The sequence below is a fragment of the Pan paniscus genome, chromosome 3 (genome assembly GCF_029289425.2).
Source record: "Pan paniscus chromosome 3, NHGRI_mPanPan1-v2.0_pri, whole genome shotgun sequence".
Lineage (NCBI taxonomy): Eukaryota > Metazoa > Chordata > Mammalia > Primates > Hominidae > Pan > Pan paniscus.
In genome coordinates this window covers 83261455-83286161 of record NC_073252.2, presented here as the reverse complement: position 1 = coordinate 83286161, position 24707 = coordinate 83261455, and the positions used below count along the sequence as shown (strand labels likewise).

The window sequence follows — 24707 nt, the reverse complement described above, 5'->3', positions numbered from 1 at the left end:
CTTCTCCAGGGGCAGGTTCAGTCAGATGCTGTGAGCAGGTCACTGGTAAGATCTTGAGAAGTACTCATTTCCATGCTTCATGCTAAGATTGTCCGTGGCAGCTTCCCTGACTTTGCTCCTCCAGCTGTTCCAACAGCTGTATCAGCCTCAAATTCCTTATCCTAAAACTAACATATACTAAAACCTTTCAAACATGGGCTATAGAGAGTAGCTTTTGCATTTAATATCAGGAAAACAAAGCCTCAAAAGATAGGATCTGGAATTGATTCTGTAAACTAATTAGATTAAAGGACAGAAATAATCTCATTGCCAGTAAAAAAAAAAAAAAATAGCTCATGGCATACATGTTTAAAATATGAAGTCTTACTGCCTGGGATCTAGTGCATTAAAATGTCAGAGTTTGGGGAACACAGATGTATTGATCTGGGTACTCTGAATTAAAAATCTGGATTCAATGTGTTAATTCAAGTGGCTAAAAAGTGTTTTCTCTTAGTTCACTTAGTTCATCTAAACATAGACTCAACACTGGTCTACATTAAATGAAACTAAGACGTGAGAACTTCATTGTATAGTGTAAGGGAAGGAATTCAATAGCTTAAAGGATATTGGAAGGAGTTATTACCTATTACATCACCTTCCTGTAAATATGTCACAGTGGGGATTCAAAGGATATTTCCCTCACTAAGGCATTTACAGACACAATTACTCCATCCCTTTCTTCTCCCACTTTACTCCTTTGACCACTATGACACTGTATGCTTATGATTATTCTTCCTGGTATTCCTTGCTTATTTCTCTTTCTCCACTCTGCCATAGTATTGGAGTTTTCAAGGGTCTATTTTTGGTTCTGTTTTGTTACCATTCTATAACCTTTCTCTGGGTATTATCCATACTCACAGTCTTCTCTACAAACCATGTGTTATTGACTTCTAAGCAATATCTCCACCTCATATCTATCTCAGTAGTTCTTAAATATTTTCATCCCAGGAATTATTTATACTCTTAAGAATTACTGAGAATCCCAAAGAGCTGTTGTTTATGTGAGTTGTATCTGTACATATTTCTCATACTAGAGAATTAAAATGAGGAATTTTTTAAAAATACTATCTTAAAATATTAATTTATTTTATTATATTTAATAAGACATTAAATCATTCAAAAATAATAATGAATCTACTGTATACTAGCATACATAACATGTTTTTATTTTTTAAAACTGTATTTTCCAAAATAAAAACAGTGAGAAGAATGGTATTGCTTTACTTTTTTGCAAATTTTCTTAATAGAAGACAAATGGATTACCATATCTTCTTAATTCAATTTGTTGTAATATGCTGTTTTGATTGAAGTACATTTAGAAATTCAACCTCACACAGATAAGTGGCTGGAAAAGGGAGAAGTATTTGAACAGCCATTTCATATAATTTTAATATTCTTCAATACTATATCAAAATTAAAAAAGGGTAAGTTTGTAAAGGTAAACTGCAATGTGAAATCTGAAATCATATCAATAACATTTCACAATCTGTTACATTAAAATTCATTCACCTCAGAATGTAGAAGACTTGAGAGAAAGTTACTCCCAACTTAATAATGAGAAAAGGTCAGATAAACCACAAATGGTAACTTTTTTGATCCTATTAGATAGCTAAGCTCAAAAGACAGCCAAGTAAGCTGAATTCCAAATAAAGACTAGTCCCTCTGAGACAGAATACACAAAGTGTCTTATCTGGGGCACCGGATGAGAAGAAGAGGTGGCCACTAAACACATGGATTAGAAGAAATCAACTGTTTAATTATTAAAAGTCAAGTGTGGGTTACCATGTCAGTATGAAATACCTGGGAACTTTGCCCTCACTTGTAAGCCTTCTTCCTTGGACTTCCTCTGGGTGCTTAGAAGAAAACATGGGGCAAGGCAGGGGATGAAAAAGAACCAACCTCAATGATGCAAGACTGTAGGGTATGGTCAGACGTTGCTAGGAGAAAATGTTAATTCCTTCTTGTGTCCTTGGACCCTTCTTTTCTAAGAAATAAAAGCCTTAAGCTGGAGATGAGGCAGCAATCACTTTAAGTTCCAGAGCACAGTTAACAACTCATTGCATCTGGGTCAAAGGTAAAAGGAAAAGCTCTTTCTGCTGGTGAAGGACAGAAAATCTTCCTGGTTCCAGGAATCTATATGAATACCAGGTGGAGGTCTGCCACTGCTGGAGTCCAAGGAGGTATCTCCTAGCCAATATGCACCACAGATCCAAGATTGTGGCTAACTGTCACAGACAGGAGGGGCACAAATGCTGAGAAAGCTCTACCTCTAAGATCCAGGTATGCAAGCCCTGTATAAGACTGAAGCTGAACTAGGAAAACAAACTTCATCATAACCACCAGAAGCCTAGCATTATGTAACCAGTAAGAGCATGGAGAGAAACCTCCTCTGTACAGATATGCAGGGATATCTAAAAGCTGAAGGTGAAGCACAAACACTGAGAAAAAAACATTAGTACCCTAGCTTCCACACTAAGCTGAAAAGAAAAGCATCCTGGTACTAGAGAAATTCAAAGCCTATGGTGCTATGAAGATAACAATGGTAATGACAAACACTAAATCCAGCTTGACTCCTAAATAAATTGACTTAGCCCTTGTATTGAGAGTCCTGTGCCAAAATGACATGCACATTTCCAGGCACATGTCATTTATTTATCTCCATCTATACTATTTATCTCAGTCTCTACTGCTCTATACATAATGCCAAACATTTAATAAAAAATAATATAAGACACCAAAACACAAGGGGAAAAAAAACCTTAAGAGATATGAAATTACATCAGCAAGGTGGTGAATAGAAAGCCCCAGGCCCTTCTTCTTCCCATGAAGACACTGGTTCAACAACAATGCACAGACCAATTCCTTTATGAGGAATCCAGAAGCAAGTTAAAAGCCTCCTGCATTGCAGGTGTATGAAACTATTTAATAGCCACATCAAAACTGGCAGGAAAATGTGTGACATCCTCTCAAAATAGTCCCTCCCCACCGCACAGCACCACATTATTGGGAGGAAATTCTCATTTCTAATCCTCTCCCTGGAGACAGAAAGAGAAAGCTGGACTGTGAATACAACATTCTGACTTCTCTGGAGGACTGCCGAAGAGACTGACTTCTGTCTCACCTGTCATGGAGCAATAAGAGGACCCAGAATACTCTAAACTCCCAGGCCATGGACCGGCCATGGATTGCTACTGGTCCGTGGCCTGTTAGGAATCAGGTTGACCAGCAGCAGGTGAGCAGTGGGCGACCGAGCGTTACTGCCTGAGCTCCATCTCCTGTCAGATCAGTGGTAGCATTACATTCTCATAGAAGCATGAACCCTATTGTGAACTGCACATGTGAGGTGTCTACGTGGCAGGGTCTACCATCCCCTCTTCAATCTGCGGAAAAAATTGTCTTCTATATGACTGGTCTCTGGTGCCAAAAAGGTTGGGGAACCCTGCTCCAAATGCGGGAGGCCTCTGAGAACAAAAGAGAGTTGGGTGTTTTGCTGTTCCTCCAAAGGAGGAGGCCAATACATGTCAGTGGTTTCTCTCTTGAGGAGAAAGAGTAAGGTAGAACATGCATCCAACATTGCAGCTTCTCAGAGGGCTGACTGAGGAACTGGTTTCTATCACACCTGTCTTGAGACAAGGATAGGACCTGACATTCTCTAGATACCCAGTGTCATTGAAAGCAGAAAAGAACTAGGCAGCACACTGCTACCTCAGAGGAATCATGGTACAACAGACAGATGCCAAAGGAAAAAAGTGATTCTGAGCTAAAAAACAAACAAACAAAAATAACTGGAAAAGTTTTCCAATTAGGAATCTCCACACAAGTCCAGGGAGGACATCTACGTAGAAAAGGTTTGAGGGGCCTCAGAATCTCTTGCCAGGGTAATTGGTAAAGTTCTTTTCCTATATGAAACCAGTCTATAAAGACTGGGAGAGGTGGCTCTTGTTTTCAAATGCATAGATCCAATACAAAGTTATAGGGGAAAAAACACACAGGGAAAATGTCCCAATCAAAGGAAGAAAATAAATCTCCAGAAACTGACCCTAAAGAAACATAGGTATAAGAACTACCTGACAAAACACTAAAAATAACCATCGTAAAGATGTTCAATGAGCTCAGAAAAAAAATACATTTGAGTTAAATGAGAATTTCAACAAAGAGATAGCAAATGAAAAAAGAACAAAACAGAAATTTTAGAGCTTAAGAATGCAATAAGTAAACTGAAAATTTGCTAAAGGAGTTAGTTCAACAGTAGACTTGACCAAGCAGAAGACTCAGCAAATTCGAAGATACGTCACTTGAAATTATCCAGTCAGAAGAGTAAAAAGAAAAAAATAATTTAAATTTGTAAAGAAAAGCTAAGAGACTTATGGGAGAGCCAAACAGATCACTATATGCATTATGAGAGTGTCGGAAGAAAAAAGGGCAAAAAGCTTATTTAAATAAATAATGGCCCCAAATTCCCCAACTCTGGGGAAGAAATGGACATCCACGTTCAAGAAGCCCAATGAATCCCAAATAAGATGAACCTAAAGAAGTCCACACTGAGACATATTATAATCAACTTGTCAAAAGTTAATGAGAAAAAGAATTGTGAAAGCAACAACATAAAAGCAACTCGACTTGAACAAAGGAAGCTTTATAAGACCATCAGCAGATTTCTCAGCAGAAACCTTGCAGGCAAGGAGTGAAATGATAATTTCAAAGTTCTGAAAGAAAAATACTGTCAGCTCACGCCCGCAATCCCAGCACTTTCAGAGGCTGAGATGGGCAGATCAGGAGGTCAAGAAATCAAGACCATCCTGGCCAACATGGTGAAACCCCGTCTCTTCTAAAAATACAAAAATTAGCTGGGCATGGTGATGCACACCTGTAGTCCCAGCTACTCAGGTGGGTGAGGCAGGAGAATCGCTTGAACCAGAGAGGCGGAGGTTGTAATGAGCTGAGATCGTGCCACTGCACTCCAGCCTGGTGACAGAGCGAGACTCCTCTCAAAAAAAAGGAAAAAGGAAAAAAACTGTCAACCAAAGTATGTATGTTTCATGTAAGCCCCATGATAAACACAAAGAAAAGACTTACAGAAGATTTGCAAAGAAAATAAGAAAGGAACGAAAACATGAAAAAAAATCAAGGAAATACAAAGGAGGATACCAAGAGAGAAAAAAAAAAAAAACAAAACAGCTACAAAACAGACAGAAAACAATGAACATTTGATCCTAAATACCCTAAGTTGATAATTACACACTGTATGCATGTCAAAAATACTTACATGTACTCTATAAATATGTAAAATTTTATGTTTCAATAAAATAATTTTTAAAAGAAAAAAATTAAGGTGCAAGTACATGGACATATATCTAGTGCTTATGAATTTGAAGACATATTGTTAAAATGTCTGCACTCTCCAAAGTAATCCACATATTCAATGCAATCCCTATCAAAATCCCAATGGCATTTTGGGATTTAGCAATTTGGGAACTAGCAAAACAATCTTAAAATTTATTTTGAAACACAAAGAACCCCTATAAGCCAAAACAATTTTGGAGAAAAAGATCAAAATCAGAGGCATTACACACTGATTTTAAAACATATTGCAAAACTATAGTAATCAAAACAGTATGGTATGGTACTCTCGTAAAGTCAGATATACAGGCCAATAAAACAAAATAAAGAGCTCAGAAACAAAGCCAGCTATGTACAGTCAATTCATCTACAACAAAGATAGAAAGAATACACAGTGGGGACAGGATAGTATCTTCAAAAGATGGTGTTGGAAAAACTGGATATCCAAAAGAATGAAATTGGACCCTCACCTTACACCATACATTAAAAAATCAGGTCAAAATGGATTAAAGATTTAAACATAAGACTCAAAACTGGAAAACTCCTAGAAGAAAACAGAAAATGCTTTATGACATTGCTCTTGGCAATGACATCTTAGATATATACCAAAAGCACATACAAAATCACTTGACAGGTGGAATCACACCAAATTGAAAAGCTTTTATGTAGCAAAAGAAATAATCAACAGAGTGAAAAGGTAACCTACGGATTGGGAGAAAATATTTGCAAACCATATATCTGATAAGGGATTAATATCCACATCATATAAATAATTTTTACAACTTAACAGCAAAAAAAAGTAACGATTTTAAAAATAGACAAAGGAATAGACATTTCTCAGAAAAAGACATTTAAATGACCTACAGGTACACTAAAAAGTGATCAACACCACTAATCTCCAGGGAAATGAAAATCACCACAATGAGATATCACCTCATGTTAGGATGGCCAATATAAAAAAAAAGGGAAAATAACAAGAGTTGGTGAGGATGTTAAGAAATTAGAACCCCTGTGCATTCTTGGTGCAAACATAAAATGGTAGAGCCACCATGAAAAACAGTATGGAAGTTTCTCAAAAAATTCAAGATAGATTTACCACATGATCCAGCAATGCCACTTCTGAGTATTTATCCAAAAGAATTGAAATCAGGAACTTGAACTTGTGCACTCCTATGTTTATTGCAGCATTATTCACAACAGCCAAGAAGTAGAACCATCCTAAATATCCAATGATGTTAAAGGATAAAGAAAATGTGGCATATGGATATAATTTTGTTTGGCCATAAAAATAAGAAAATCTCTTTATATGTTACAACATGGGTAAGCCTTGGGAAAATTATGAGAAGTGGGATAAGACAGTGTCAGAAGGACAAATACTGCATAATTCCACTTATGAGTTATCTGAAGAAGTTAAATTCATAGAAACAGAGTAGAATGGTGTTTGCAAGGGGCTGAGGGAGAGGAAAATGGAAGTTGCTGTTCAATGGGTATGATGTTTTAGTCATGCAAGATAAAAAGTTCTAGAGATTTGCCATCCAACATTGTACTTTTAATTAACAACACTGTACTGCGTACTATAAAAATGTGTTAAGAAGGTAGATTTCATAATGCATCTTTTTCTATAATTTTAAAAAGAGGTAAAACAATTAAGAAGCCCAAAGTCTGATGTCCCAGATATTGGAACTATCAGACAAGGACTATAAAATAACTGCAATCAATATGCTAAAGGATCAAATAAAAAGGTAAAAAGCATGCATAAATATATAAAATTTATCAGAAATATGGAAACTCTAAGAAAAAATCAAATGGAAATATTGGAATATTTTTAACACAATATCAGAGATAAAGAATTCCACTGATAGGTCATAAGTAGACTTGACAGAGCTCATGAAATAATCAGTGAATTGAAAATCCATTGGTCTGTCTTATCTGATTTTGTAAATTTATAGATTGATCATTTAAAAATATAGGTTCACTTTGTTATACAGATCTTCTAAATGTTGGCACCTTTTATTATATAATAATTCTAATATACTTTTAATATTACCACCAATCTAATCACAAAAGCCTCCAATTATTGAAAAGCCATCAAGCTCATGGTGGTAAATATACGTTTTTTAAAATTCTAATTTGTGCCTGAAAACTGAAGTTTTACCATCGGCAGAAAATATTCCTTTTCTCAGTGTGACAGCTCACTTTGTTGGTTTTCAAGAATATAACTGCCAAAAGCCCAATTCTGAATAACAATAGTTTTCATGTAAAAATGATGCTCTATTAAAAAAGTAGCCAATGAAGCTTGTAATTCAAACACAAGGGATTCTCCTCCAGACAAATAAGTAACTCAGTGCTCATACTTCCTATGTCACTGAATGGAATATGAAAAGATATGTATTAAAGGGTCAAAATGTAATGAAATTCATGATTTTTATTGCTTCATCAAGTACATGCTTGGCGAAACTGGGCATTTTTAAACTGCAAGTGCACAGCAGTAAAGACTACAATAAAAACTAGTCACATCATTTGGCACCTTATTCATACTTATTCATACTATGGCCTTATTCATGCTATGGCATGAGCTATTTTATTTACCATGGCTTTTCCACTGTCAGTGCAAATATAAACACAGCTAAAAGACAATAATGCCTTATTATTATAAATATGCTTTTGGCCTCACAAACCCCTTGAAAGGATTTTGGAGACCCCAGGCATTGGAAGACTACGTTTTGAGAATAACTAGCTCAGTTTTCCACAGCACCTCAAGCTCAAATTGTTTTATTACATCTCTCTGTTGAAAATTCTTCCCCTAAAATTCAGTCATTCTCCTGCATTTCTTCCTTTGAGTGATGGCATCATAGACTAGTCAGTCACTAAATTCTTGAATAATATCAAAAATACAAATAACATCAGCAATAACACTAGAAAATAATATCTTTGGTCTACCACTCTCTCCCACTAACACTCATATTCATCCTGAAATTTATCTGAGTGAAATTACTTGTATATATATTGTCTGCCACCCCATCCCACTTTCTCCACTTTTATTGTTATGCTGTAGTTTCCTATAATCTCTTGTTCATAACATTATTGTAATATACTAACAATTTCCCCTGCTTTTAGTCTCACCCCACCCTCCCCCATCATCAATCTTCCATACTGCTATCAGAGTAATCTTTCTAAAATTCAAATCACTTTCCGCAGCCTATTGGTCCCTGCACTATAGAATTACATAGAAAATCCTCCCTGATTGATGCCTGCCTACATCCTCAGCTTAAACCTGTCCACACACAAGACATTCTAAGCATAGGACATTTTGCACCTTCCCGCCTTTGACCCTTGATACGTTCCTACCTATTCTTGAGGATTCAGCCAGTGAATATTCTCACCCAAGCAAAGTGGATTATCTGCTCTTAAAGATTTGAGGAAGGAGAAAAAGCCAGCCATGGAAAGAATAAAGTAAAGAGCCTTCTGAAAAGAACATGTGCAAAGGCACAGTGCATCCCTCAAAATGTAAGTACTGGAAATTGGGACATGATTACCTTATAACCATGTTATTTCAGGATCTTGCTATATGTAATTTTTAAATTTTAGTTCATCATTTTTTACCAGTATCATGTACAATTCTTAATACTTACTGAAATAGAGGGCTACTCAACAGGAGTGCCCTTATTTTTAAAGTAGTAATTATTAGAATACTAGACATCATAATATGCTGATCCAACATTTTATAGAAATCATTCTTAAAAAAAAAAACAAGATTCGTATATATTTCAAATGAGATTTTAAGGAATGTTCCCATCTTGACCAGAACTAAACAATATATACCACTAAAGTAAGATTTATGCAAAAAAGAAACCTCAGGACAATTCACTAGAAAAAGACATCGTCCTGTACAGAAAAGGAAAACCTGTTTAAAACTGCCAGAATGTCCTTATTCTGTGTTATCTTCTCTCTTAAGGACAATGAGATCTGTTTGCATTTCTTTAAGCAAATTCTGCTGTGCCTTTGTCTATGGTTAATGAGTCTGTCAGAGAATCTGATTGTCAGTTAGCTTAAAAAAAAAAAAACCAACTTGGCAGTGATAGCTAGGCATTTAATTTTCTCATGAATCGGGTGAGCTCCTCCAGAGAAGTCCCATTTATTGGGATACTGGATTCTATTATCCTTCATACTATTAATCAGAAATATTCAGTGATCCATACTTCTGTATATATCCAAAACAAAATTATTGTTCTTAATGATGGCTCCGATGGGCTATAACATCTTGAAATATATTAATAATCTGAATCAAGGAAAGTTTATATATTTTTCTTTCCTAAAGTATAGATCTGATCATGCCACTGACCCACTTAAATGTTTTTTATTTTAATCCATTGCCTACAGCAATGGCTGAAGTTTTTCCCAAACTATGTTCTATGAAGCACAGGTTTCCCTTGACATGTTGATAAGAGTTCTGGAAGCAAAGATTCTGTGGTTAAGTACATTTGAGAAACATCATGTTAAACATGATAAAATAGGTCTTTACTGTAGGGTTTTTTTTACCCTTTAATGGACCACTATGTCCTATGAATGCCTGGGAGGAGGAACTATGCAACATTTCCCAAACTTGTTTATCCATAATATTTTGGAGAAAATTTTCAAGGTCTATCAAATAGCAGCATTCAGTGAAAAACTGGCGTTCTGAATAAAGTGCCAGCTATTTACATTGTATTCAAAGCCTCATTACCTTGCAATTAGGCCTTGGTTTACCTTTCCTGCCTTATCTTCCTCTACCAGCCCAGCATAATTATACTCCAGCCATACTTGACTACTAGCCATTTTTGAAGCATACTCCTCAATTGCTCACCTCTATACTGTACCATTCTACCTACTATACCTATTTTGCTATCTCTGCTAACAAGCCCTACTCATCTTCCCAGATCATAATCATCTCCCCTCAAAACCATTCAAGTCTTAAGACTCAATGCTGTAAGAGCATCTTTGTGCAACAGTGTGCATACAGGTGAGATAAACTCTGTGCTTTCCTCATCACTGTAAGTGACTTGTGGGCAAGGGAAATGTTGACACATTTTACTATCACTTAAGAATCTATAGTAGATACTATAGTAAGCACTCAATTTCTTATTATGGAAACTAAGGGCTGGGTGCGGTGGCTCACACCTGTAATCCCAGCACTTTGGGAGGCAAGGCAGGCGGATCATGAGGTCAGGAGATTGAGACCATCCTGCCAACATGGTGAAACCTCATTTCTACTAAATATACAAAAATTAGCTGGGTGTGGTGGTGCATGCCTGTAGTCCCAGCTACTTGGGAGGCTGAGGCAGGAGAATCGCTTGAACCCAAGAAGTGGAGGTTGCAGTGAGCTGAGATCACGCCACTGCACTCCAGACTGGCGACAGAGCAAGACTCTGTCTCCAGGGGGAAAAAAAAGTTGAAATTTAGTTTTCAAAAACTATATTTCTGGGATAATCAGTTATCTGTATTTTATGTATGGTAATGATTACTTCACATATTTGATGAATTACAAATTCTTCATTACCTAATTAGGCTTAATAACAGTTTGCTGATAACAGGGCATTCAAAAAGATTTTTAGCATATCCACAATAACACATTCTATAGGAAATGGGCCCAAATCAAACCAAAATTAGCCCATTTCTAAAATAACAAATAAATTGAATGTGAAAAATGAACATGGATAAACTTATAATTAACACCCAATTTATCTGCAGACAATAACAGTCTCAGATCATGGTCAACAATAGCTCATGAGTAGTAAGAAAGGGACTGTACAGCCCTACAAAACAATGCCCTTGATTTACAGAACAATCTGAACTCTTTTTTTCTAGTACTTAAAAAAATTATTTTTCTTTAGAGAAAGATTGGCAACATATGAGCACTAGACATTTCTTTTTTAAAAAAAACTTCTTTTATTGTCGTAAGACATACACAAAATTTATCATTTTTACCATTTTTAAGTGTGCACAGTTAAGCAGTATTAAGTACCTTCCCATTGTTGCACAACCATAACCACCACATACCTCCAAAACTTTTCATCTTCCCAAATGGGAACATTGTACCATTAAACAGTAACTCTCCATTCTCTCCTACCACCTTGCAACCACCATTTTACATGTTGCACATTGAGTATCCTTTATCCAAAACTCTTGAGACCAGAAGTGTTTTAGACTTCGGATTTTTTCAGAATTTGGAATATTCACATTATGCCAGTTGAGCATCCCAAATCCAAAAATCCAAAATCTGAAACGCTCCAACGAGCATTTTCTTTGAGCATCATGTCGGCATTCAAAAAGTTTCAGATTTTGGAGAATTTCCCATTTCAGATTTGGGATGTCAACCTGTACTTTCTATTTCTATGAATTTCACTACTCTAGGTACTTCATATAAGTGGAATCATAGAGTATTTGTCCTTTTCTGTCTGGCTTATTTCACATATAATGTCTTCCAGGTTCATCACATTGTAGCACATGTCAGAATTTCATTCCTTTTTAAGGCTGAATAATATTCCATTATGTGTATACCACATTTTGTTTATCCATTCATCCATCGGTAGACATTTGGGTATTTCCAGGGCAACATTCTCTTAATTTAATCCCACATTTTAAGACTTACAGGTAATTTAAATTCAGTTCAACTTACTGAGTATTTACTAAGGGTAACTCACTACGGGAAGTACTGTGGGAAATACAAGGGTAAATCAGATATGGTGCCTGCTCTCAAGGAATTTATGATACACTGGGAAAAGAGAAGAGAAAGAAGTAGAAGTAACCAGCATTTGCTAATTGCTTGCCATGTGCCAGGTGCTTTACCCAATCACTGCGTGTATAGCTCCCAATGACTCTGTAAGTTAGATATTGTAATATCTACTTTATATAGGAAGAAGAATGAAGGCACTGAGAACTTAAGTAACCACCTCCAAAGCTGGGATTTAAACTCACATCTTGGATTCAGAGGCCTGTGTTCATTCCACTACACATGTTGTTCCCTAGGATTCAAGGCAGAATGTGATAAATCCTGGGGGATAAGCTACAGGAAGGTAGAAGAGGAATAGAAGAGATTGCCCCTTGCCTGAGGGTAAAGGCACATGACAAAGGTAGGTCTTAGAGGTCAGGAAGGCTTATGTTTGACAGAGATGGAGGGTGGAAAAAATTGCACAAGCAGAGCAAAATGAGGGAGGCAGGAAAGTTCAGTACATATTTAGGGCCCAGTGGAATTGTGATCCACAAGGCTGGAAAGTGATGCGGGGAAAAATCACGGTCATAATGAAATGCTAGCTCAAGGGGTCTGAACTCCACCATCAGGCAATGGTGAGCCACTGTAGGTTTTCTGAGATGGGCCATAGTCAGAGCTATACTTCGGGAAGATCATCATGGCAATAATGCATCACAAGAATGGAGGGGGTGAGGGTAGTTTAAAGGTAGGAAAAGCAGTTAGAAGGTCACTGGTGACAGCAGTTGAGGCTTAATTAGTCAGAATGGAAAAGAGGATATGGAGGTAAGAGATATCTTAGAGGTGGGAATGACAGAACTTGGCAATCACTGCATTTCATAATGCATCGAGTAGGCTGACCATATATCCTGGTTTGCCTGGGATATGTTTTCCTGATGTAATTACTAATGGCACCCTTTTACTCTCAAAAAGGTTTGGACAATAAACTATATAATCATATTAATTAGGAGCAATTAGTAAACAGAATCAAAGGTGACTCATTTCTTTGTATTGACCACAGTACAGGCCCATAGCAGAGGTATTCTTCAGGAGCAGAAGGTTGGCTGGTACAGAAGCAATGTTTCCTCCAGCAAATCCCACCACCACAATCCTGCCCTCCCATGCCAGGCAGCTTCCTCACTGAATCCTTCAGGCTGCCCTGACTGTAGTTCACGCTGGACTGCGCACCATTCTGCCATCGCCAGCTTGCACTTCTCGTCACTTCCAGCAGCAGCTATATTACCTTGGCCTGAAGAAATTTGTTGCCACATCACTGCAAGGCCTGTGGCTCCAGCTGCTGCCATCACTAAAACAATTTCTCCAGGCTGGGTACGGGCCCGATGCTCAAGAGCAAAACTCTCAGTGCCATAAGTTTTAGGGAGGACAGCAGCTTCTTGTAGGGAGACCTTTTCTGGAATCTGCCACAGGTCCTCGTGAGGCCCGACGGGGCGGGGGCCACCTCTTCGATGGTCAGGGACTACTTCAGCTCTGCGCAAATCGCGGCACGGTAGTGCCGGCCGCTGCCCTGTCCGGCTTTCCTGCAGACCCACGCCCTAGGGAGGCACTGTCTGTAGAGCACCGCCGCCATGGCCAGGCCGAGCGAGGGGCCCACTGGACATTTCAACTCATTCTCCTCTACTCTCAAAAAAGATAGATGTAAGAAAACTTTTATTTTATATTCCTATCAGTTGTAGCACACAGGATGGTTAAAGGAAAGGATTTCCTGCTCTCCTATCCCCAAATCCCCTCCTTTCGCAAATATTTTTGGTCTTGTGTTTTTGAGGTCATTATCTGAATTAAGGTAAAAGAAAAACAAGTGGAGAGAAGGTGTATATGTGTGTGTGTATCCCTGGGACTTGGGGCCTGGGTGGGATAGGTACACTGTAGGCATTTAATAAGGATGCAAGAGAAAATGCCCAGTAAATTTTAAATCATGATTAATAAATTACTTTTAGAAGATATACATTAAAGAGTTTTAAAAACTGTTAAAATTAACACCTGGGAGCAAAATTGCTGAGTCATATAATAATTCTATGTTTAACCTCTTGAGGAGCTAGTAGACTGAACATCAAGAATGTAGTCAATGCCACCGAATTGCAATCTTTAAAATGATTTACATGGTACCATTGATGTTATTTGTATTTTACCACAATAAAAAATATATGTAGCACTTAAAAAAAAAAAAAAAAAAAGAAGGAGTTTAACAGGCAGTGAAAGAAGACAGGTATTTTTAAGAAAAATAAACCTTTTAATTTGCATTTCAGAAGTCCACATGCAAAGCAAGTCCCCAAAACATGAAGAATAAAAAACAGACCCCTTCTACATACATTTCCCCTTCTCTTCTCTTTCCCAGCTTCTTCCTCATTTCCTTCCTGAATTTTCCATCCTGAAAGCCTTTTAGATGCGACAGAACAAGGTCGCTGTCCATGCAGAGGAGGAGTTTGGTGTAAGGCATGAGTCCTCAAACTCTATGGTTAATTGAGTATTCCATCTACTGATCATGCACATAAGAATGTTTGAATTCATCTCGTCATATGACTGCTTTTTGAGGAAGAAAGGAAGTGGGTGAATATGCTTATAAGTACTTGAGATAGAAGGTGAGATATTGAGGGCCTTGGCTTTGACTGACATTAAAGCTTCAGAGAAGGAAAAGTTGCTCGGTTTAAAAAATATAAAAAGAAGGTAAGTCGTTTTGTTGTTTTTCTTGCTTTCTTGCCTGGTCCTTAAAGGAAGTTACAGAAAGGAGAGAAAGGAAGAGAAGAAAGGAGAAGCCAATAAGGCAAGAAAGGCTGAGATGGGTAGAAGTTCTTTGCAGTGGCAAAGCAAAGGGCAGATATTTTCAAATGGGTAGCACCTATGTCGAGAATTAAGTCATCTGTTTCACAGTATTGTATACTTCTCCTCAGACTCCACTGTGCAGCCCTCAATGAATCAATGCTTTCTATGGACGATCTGGAGTAAAACTAAAGAGATGTGAATTTCATATCTGGGTCAACATATGAAAACATAAGAATTCAGAAGGAGCTAAAAAGCCATTGCAATGTAAGACTCCTGAAAATTAGCATAATTCTAGGTGCAAGGTTTTGTATTTTCACAAGCTATGGTTTTAGCAAGCTTGAGGTCCATGTATATCTACTAGGACTTGAACTGCAGTTCAACCACTTTATTAGCAATATTACCTTGAGTAAGCTAATTTTTCAGAGACTTCATTTCTTATCTGTAAAATAAACATAATGGCAGTGCCCCCATTGTGTGCCTAGAGCTTAGTAAGCACCTATTAATTTTAGCTATGTAAACTTTAAAGTGCTTGGCAAATGGGTTTGCTAAGAGCTGGGACTCTTGAAGAGCTACTGCTACAAAGTGAAAAATGCAAATACTTTATTAAAGAAGCATCCTTTGCTATTGTGAGTAGTGCCGCAATAAACATATGTGTGCATGTGTCTTTATAGCAGCATGATTATAATACAAAAAATAAAAAAAGAAGCATCCTTTAAACCAGCTTGAAATTTCCTTGAAAATTAAGTCTCTCTAGTGTTGCAAAGCAGTCCCACTATGACCTTCAGTACCCCATGGAAGGGACTGTGATGTCCCAAGAATTCTTTTCTGTCAGTCCCCGCTGTACAGTTGCTTGAGTACTTACAGAAATTGTAAGATGGGTCATAAAGAGAAGAGTTAATTTGTCCCCCTCCAAAAATTTGCTGATTATATATATATATATATATATATATATATAGTCTGATTTTACAGGTTAGCTGCTCAGAGAGAAAACTGTAGAGCAACAAAGAAATAACTGGAACTGAGTGCTAAAGACAATCAATCCCAATAGAATTCTGAGGTGGTGGATCAGACCAATGAATCATCAATGCACAGGAGCTGCCACCCCTGACCAGGCCTATGGAATGGCTGCTACTCCCCTAACCTGGTGCTGAGGTGGCGAAACAGGACCAGGGCCAAAGATCTACCTCTTCTTGATCCTTTACTGTGCCCTTGATTAAGCCAGCACAGGATCTGATTTTCCCCAAGCAGGCAACTTCCTAACCACACAACCAGGCTCCCTCTAATGGAAGTGGATGTCTGGTGCTGCTAGATTTCTGTGTTGCCCTGAAGTGTAAGAAGAACAGAGGTACACACTGTTGGTACTGCTTCTGTATATTTCAGTTTCTGTTAATAAACCCAATTCCAAAGAACTTGGGATGTATGTGCAGTCTGGCTATTTATCTTTGCTTTCTTATTAGAGGTCAAGGTAGTCCTCTACTTTTTGGACAATTGTTTTCTGTAATATTAGCTCTACAGTTAATTGAACATTCCATCTGCTAATCATAAAAAAAGGTAAACACAACGCAGTGAGAGAGAAGGTATGCAGTTCATGGCTGACAGTTTACTGGACAGTTCTGCACAGGAGAGTATCTGATGGGATTTAATTTAGGAGCAAAAGTAAGTGCCACTTTCTAGTTACTAGCCTTGAGCTTTTTCTGGCACTGAACCATTTCCACCTCCTCTATATCTTCTCTCAACTGTCTTGGCCAAAGACATGATTATTACTTTAATTAGCTCCTTTCTTGGATATTTCTTATTAAGACAATCTATTTTAGCAGTATATGGCTAATGATTCCTTCTTGTAATTTTGCTAAGAGAAATAACTAGTAATTTTTACAAGCTTATTTATAAATATTAGCAACCACAACCAAAAAACATAAAACATAAAGTCAGTAGCTAGATCTACACAATATTTGGAAGGGATCTAGATTATGCCCAATGTGACTCCATTTGTAAAGATTATAAAAATTCCCACTTATAAGAAAGTAAAAATTGCAAGCAGATTGCACATCTTTAAGGACATAAAAAATAATCATAAGAGGGATCTACAAGCCAAGTAACAGAGGGTTGGTTGAGAGCTGAGGATAGATATGTAAAGTAAAAGGAGCTGGGGAAAGGCAGAAAGAATGGGCTATTTGAGCTAAACTCATAAATTTATATTTTTGCTTTACCAAGAAGATAGCTTCTCTTGTCCATTGAAAAACAAGAATAACAAAAATATATGAGATTGGAAGTATACTCTTTTAATACGGAAGAGTATAAGTTGAACTCTTACCAAACACCATGCACAAAAATTAACCCCAAATGGATTAAACACCTAAATGCAAGACTTAAAACAATAAAACTCTTAGGAAAAAAACAAAGGGCAAAAGCTTCACAACACTGGGTTCTGCAAATATTTCTTAGATATAACAAAAAAGACACAGGCAACAAAAGAAACAAAACTAGATAAACTTCATTCAAAATGTTTTAAATTTATGCATCAAAATTTATTATCAAAAGAGTAAAAAGATAACCCACAGAATGAGAGAAAATACTTGCAAATCATACCCGATGAAGGGTTGGTCTCCAGAGTATATAAAGAATTCCTAAAACTCAACATAAAAACAATTTACAAATAGGCAAAGGAGTTAAATAGGCATTTATTCAAAGAAGATACATGAATAGCCAATAAGTACTTGAAAAGGTGTTCAACATTACTAATCATTTAGGAAATGCAAATCAAAACCACAATGAGGTAATCACCTCATACCCGTTAGCATAACTACTATCAAAAAGATAGAAAATAACAAGTGTTGGCGAGGATGTGCAGAAATTGGAATCATTGTGTGTAAAATGGTACAGCCATGGAAAAACAGTATGGAAAACAATATGGTGGTCCCTCAAAAAATTAAAAACAGAATTACCATATGATACAGCAATTCCACTTCTATGTATATATCCTAGAGAATTAAAAGTAGAGTCTTGACCATGTTCATAGCAGTATTCACAATACCTAAAATGTAAAAGCAACCCCAAAGTGTCCATTAACAGATGATGGATAAGCAAAATATGATATATAGATAGACAGACAGACACACACACACAATGGAATATTATTCTGCTTTTAAAAGGAAGGAAATTCTGCAATATGCTACAACATGGATAAAACTTGAGGATATTATGGTAAGTTAAGTAAGCCAATCACAAAAAGACAAGCTGTATGTCTCTACTTATATTAGGTACTTAGAATAGGCAAAATCAGAGAAACAAAAAGTAAAATGGTGGTTGCCAGGGACTTCAGGGGAGGTGAAACAGGAACTTTTTGTTTAATGGGCATAGGGTTTCAGTTTGACAAGATAAAAAGAATTATGGAGATGGATGATGGTGATGGTTGCAAAACATTATGAATGTATTTAATACCACTAAACTGTACAGCTAAAAGTGGCTAGGAGGGTAAATTTCATGTCATGTGTATTTTACCATAATTTAAACATTGAAATAAACTATTAAGAGCTTGCCATTTATGCAATAAGTGTTCAAAGATAGTGTGAATGACAAAAATATGTGCTAAAGACCATTTGTTTTCAATGACTTATATGAGTTTATCTTCCACACATCTCATAAATGTCAAGATTTCCCAAAGGTCTTGTTTTCTATTGGCACCAACAGCTTCAGTTTCCATATACAGAGTGTTGTACTAATTTACATTCCTACCAACAGTGTATGACTTAACAGATATACACAGCACATTTCATCCAACAACCATAGAATACACATTTTTTTTTTTTTGAGACAGAGTCTTGCTCTGTCACCCAGGCTGGAGTGCAGTGATGCGATCTCAGCTCACTGCAGTCTCTGCCTCCCAGGTTCAAGCGATTCTCCTGCCTCAGACTCCTGAGTAGCACACACGCCCAGTTAATTTTTGCATTTTCAGTAGAGACGGAGTTTCACCATGTTGGCCAGGATGGTCTCGATCTCCTGACCTCATGATCTACCTGCCTTGGCCTCCCAAAGTGCTGGGATTACAGGCATGAGCCACCATTAGCAAAATTAACCAAGAAGAGAGAAATTCCAAATAACCTCATTAAGAAATGAAACAGAAGGTACTGCAACTGATATCACTGAAATAAAAAGATCATTCAAGGCTACTATGAAAATCTTTATGCACATAAACTAGAAATCCTAAAAGAGATGGATAAATTCCTGGAAAGATACAACTGCCCTAGCTTAAATCAGGAAGAATTAGATACCCTGAACAGACCAATAACAAGCAGTGTGATTGAAATGGTCATAAAATTACCAACAAAAAAGAAGTCCAGGACCAGATGGATTCACAGCAGAATTCTACCAGATATTCAAAGAAGAATTGGTACCAATCCTTTTGACACTATTCCATAAAATAAAGAGGGAACCCTCTTAATTCATTCTATGAAGCCAGCATCACCCTAATACCAAAACCAGGAAAGGACATTACCAAAAAAGAAAACTACAGACCGACATCCCTGATGAACACAGACGCTAAAATTCTTAACAAAATACTAGCTAACTGAATCCAACAACATATCAAAAAGATAATCCACCAATATCAAGCGAGTTTCATACCAGGGATGCAGGGATGGTTTAACATGTGCAAGTCAATAAATGTGATACACCATATAGACAGAATTAAAAACAAAAATCACATGATCATCTCAACAGATGCAGAAAAAGCATTCGACAAAATCTAGTGTCACTTTATGTTTAAAACTCTCAGCAAAATCGGCATACAAGGGACATACTTCAGTGTAATAAAAGTCAACTATGATAAACCCACAGCCAACATAATACTGAAAGGGGAAAAGTTGAAAGCATTCCCTCTGAGAAGTAGAACAAGACAAGGATGCCTACTCTCACCACTCCTCTTCAACATAGTACTGGAAATCCTAGCCAGAGTAATCAGCCAAGAGAAAGAAAAAAAGGGCATCCAAATTGGTAAAGAGGAAGTCAATACTGTGTTGAATAGGAGTGGTGGGAGAGGACATCCTAGTCTTGTGCAGTTTTGAAAGGGAACACTTCCAGGTTTTGCCCATTCAGTATGATATTGGCTGTGGGTTCGTCATAAATAGTGCTTATTATTTTGAGATACATTGCATCAATGCCTAGTTTATTGAGAGTTTTTAGCATGAAGGGGTGTTGAATTTTATTGAAGGGCTTTTCTGCATCTATTGAGAGATAATCATGTGGTTTTTGTCATTGGTTCTGTTTATGTGACGGATTATGTTTATTGATTTGTGTATATCCAACCAGCCTTGCATCCCAGGTATGAAGCCGACTTGATCATGGTGGATAAGCTTTATGATGTGCTGCTGGATTCAGTTTGCCAGTATTTATTGAGGATTTTTGCATCAATGTTCATTAGGGATATTGGCCTGAAGTTTTCTTTTTTTGTTGTGTCTCTGCCAGGTTTTGGTATCACGATGATGCTGGCCTCATAAAATGAGTTAGCGGGGAGTCCCTCTTTTTCTATTGTTTGGAATAATTTCAGAAGAAATGGTACCAGCTCCTCTTTGTACCTCTGGTAGAATTTGGCTGTGAATCCTTCTGGTCCTGGGCTTTTTTTGGGTGTAGGCTATTAATTACTGCCTCAATTTCAGAACTTGTTATTGGTCTATTCAGGGATTCGACTTCTTCCTGATTTAGTCTTGGAAGGGTGTATGTGTCCAGGAATTTATTCATTTCTTCTAGATTTTCTATTGTATTTGTGTAGAGGTGTTTATAGTATTCTCTGATGGTAGTTTGTATTTCTGTGGGATCAGTGGGGATATCCCCTTTATCATTTTTTATTGTGTCTATTTGATTCTTCTCTCTTTTCTTCTTCATTAGTCTGGCTAGTGGTCAATTTTGTTAATCTTTTAAAAAAAACCAGAGCTCTGGGATTCATTGATTTTTTGAAGGGTTTTTCATGTCTCTATCTCCTTCAGTTCTGCTCTGATCTTAGTTATTTATTGTCTTCTGCTAGCATTTGAATTTGTTTGCTCTTTCTTCTCTAGTTCTTTTAATTTTGGTGTTAGGGTGTCGATTTTAGATCTTTCCTGCTTTCTCCTGTGGGCATTTAGTGCTATAAATTTTCCTTTAAACACTTCTTTAGCTGTGTCCCAGAGATTCTGGTACATTGTGTCTTTGTTCTCATTGGTTTCAAAGAACAAACCATCACTGTTTGCTGGCAATATAATTGTTTACCTCAAAAACCTTAAAGACTCCTCCAGAAAGCTCCTAGAACTGATAACAGAATTCAGCAAAGTTTCCTGATACAAGATTAATGTACACAAATCAGTAGGTCTTCTATACACCAACAGCAAACAAGCAGAGAATCACATCAAAAATCAACCCCTTTTACAATAGCATAAAACACACACACACACACTTAGGAATATACCTAACCAAGGAGGTGAAAGACCTTTACAAGGAAAACTACAAAATACTGCTGAAATAAATTATAGATGACACAAGTAAATAGAAATACATCCCATGCTCATAGATGGGTAGAATCAATACTATGAAAATGACCATACTGCCAAAAGCAATCTTCAATTTCAATGCAGTCCGCATCAAAATACCACTATCATTCCTCACAGAATTGGAAAAAAATTTATAAAATTCATATGGAACCAAAAAAGACACTGCATAGCCAAAGCAAGACTAAGCAAAAAGAAAATACCTGGAGGCATCACACTACCTGATTTCAAACTATAAGGCCATCGTCACCAAAACAGCATGGTACTGGTATAAAAATAGGCACATAGATGAATAGGACAGAGAAAGAACCCAGAAATAAACCCAAATACAGCCAACTGATCTTTGACAAGGCAAACAAAAACAAAGTGGGGAAAGGATACCCCTTTCAACAAATGATGCTGGGATAATTGGCTATCCATATGTAGGAGAATAAAACTGCATCCTCATCTCTCACCTTATACAAAAATCAACTCAAGATGGATTAAGGACTTAAATCTAAAACCTGAAACTATAAAAATTTTAGAAGTTAGCACTGGAAATACTCTTGAAGACATTGGCTTAGGCAAGGATTTCATGACCAAGAACCCAAAAGCAAATGTAATAAAAACAAGCTAAATAGCTGAACTTAATTAAACCAAAAAGCTTTTGCATGGAAAAAGCAACAGTCAGCAGAGTAAACAAACAACCCATAGACTGGGAAAAAAATCTTCACAATCTATACATCTGACAAAGGACTAGTATCCAGAATCTACAATGTACTCAAACAAATTAGTAAGAAAAAAACAAACAGTCCCATCAAAAAGTGGGCTAAGGACATGAATCGACAATTATCAAAAAAAGATATACAAATGGCCAACAAACTTATGAAAAATGTTCTACATCACTAATGATCAGGGAAATGCAAATCAAAACCACAACGCAATACCACTTTACTCCTGCAAGAATGGCCATAATCAAAAAATCAAAAAGCAGATGTTGCCATGGATGCAGTGGTCAGGGAACATTTTTACACTGCTGATGGGAATGTAAACTAGTACAGCTACTATGGAAAATGGTATTTAAAGAACTAAAAGTAGAACTACCATTTGAGTCAGCAATCCCACTACTAGATATCTACCCAGAGGAAAATAAGTCATTATACAAAAAAGATACTTGCACATGAATGTTTATAGCAGCACAATTCACAATTGCAAAATCATGGAACCAACCCAAATACCCATCTATCAACAAGTGGATAAAGAAACTGTGAGGTATATGTATACAATGGAATACTACTCAGCCATAGAGAGGACTGAATTAGTGGCATTTGAAGCAACCTGAATGAGATTGGAGACTATTATTCTAAGTGAAGTAACTCAGGAATTGAAAACCAAACATCATATGTTCTCACTGATATATGGGAGCTAAGCTATGAGGATGCAAAGTCATAAGAATGATGCAGTGGACTTTGGGGACTTGGGGAGAAGGGTGGGAATGGGGTGAGGATTAAAAGACTATACACTGGGTATAGTGTACACTGCTTAAGTGAGGGTGCACCAAAATCTCAGAAACCACCACTAAAGAACTTACTCATGTAACCAAATATCATCTGTATACCAATAACCTATGGGAAAAATAAGAGAAATGTGGAATATCTACTCTGGATCGTTCTGTGGAAATTGGAATGTCATAAGTGACTATGAACTAACTCTCTTGAATGTTATCCTCCTAGTAACTCAAACATGGAGAACTAAACTACTGGCAGAATGAGGATGGAAATAGTTTTTGGTGTAAAACTGGTTCCTATGGCTACAGAAGAAAAGTAGCTCTCACATAGAAAGAACCTAATGTGCAGGAGCAACAAAGGACACCCTCTGAAAGACTGAGCATCTCAAATGGTTCTCTCTTGACCATGGAAAAGTACTGTTTTTCATATAGTTTACATCTTCCACCATCTACACTGTAATTCCATAGAGTTACCCAAATCTTTGCACAAAGCCTCATAGAGCATTATATGATATTCATGTGGAACATGAAGCACTTGCCTTTCTCAATGTACCTTCTTGGAAGCAGCAGCTCCTACTGAGGTCTCTGTGTCTGGAAGTCCCAGGAAGAGATCAGCAGAGAAGAAGGTGGCCCACCTAGGAAACAGAAGCAGCAAGGGAGAGCACTCGATACCAATGAGTACCAGCTGCGGAACACCTCAGAGCACATGTGAGACCCTCTACCCACCCATCATTTGGCCAGGAAGTATCAAAATGCTGCAAAGCCAGACCTGATTTTCAGCTTATATTCTGAGCCCCCAAAAATGACTACTTGAACTGGAAAGGAACAAAATAAAATCCTGCCCATGGTCTCAGCCCTCCAAGGAGAATGCTCCTGGCTGTGAGAGTGCAGATGCAGGACTGAGCATTTAAGTTAGATGGAGAGCAGCAAGGCCATGCAAACACACAAAAGTGATTTCTCTGGAACAAACATAGCAGGCAGCCAGGATTTTCAGAGCAGATCAGCGTGAAGTGTGGCATTTTGTGAAAATCAATAGGTGAAGATATTGTGTTGAAGGGAAACATGGAGTAAAATAAGAGACAAAGCGATAAATAGTAAACCCTTATACAAGAATGCAGCCATGGCAGAGATTATATTCTCTAGTTGTCACCAATCTTTTTTGTAAACAATAAGCTCCAATTATAACTAAAAGACAGCAGTTCCTACCCTCTGGTAGAGCAGACAGTTTGCTAAGTGGGAAAGTTCTGGCCAATGAAATGCAAGCAGAAGCACTCAGTGGGACTCTTGGGTGATTGAAGCTATATGCCTCTTTGTAAGTCACTGTTATCCTTCCTTTTTTCTTCCTGTGTTCTGTAACTTGGACATGACAGCTGGAAGATCAATAACCTCCTAAGACTATGAGGTGACCTTCAAGATGGCAGCACATGCTGGGATGCAGGAGCTAAAACTGAGAAAAAGCCTGACTCCCTGATGACTATGGAGCTACCAAATTCACTTTGCACTATTCTATCTCTGGATTTCTTTTACAATAGAGAAAAAATAAACATCTGTTATTATATTTAAGTAACTATTATTTTAAGTTTTCTGTAATTTGGCTACACCTAATCCTAAGTGATATAATAACTTCTGGCATGACTGTCCTACAGCGTAGAATCTGTAGGACAGTAATGCCCAGAAGACACACAAGTGAACATCAGCGCAAGTCAAGGAAGAGTACAGACCAGAAAGGAACTGTTAACTTGGGTATATACTGTTGTTACTGAGAAATATCTAAGTATAGGATTCAAAGCCCTTGTACATTTACACATAAAATATGTTTATAGAA

At 37.3% G+C, this 24707-nt stretch overlaps 1 pseudogene; it reads right to left on the bottom strand.

The window, feature by feature from the left end:
- Window positions 1–12898: 12898 nt before the first annotated feature.
- Window positions 12899–14558, bottom strand: LOC112439610 (quinone oxidoreductase-like protein 2; annotated as a pseudogene).
- Window positions 14559–24707: the final 10149 nt, after the last annotated feature.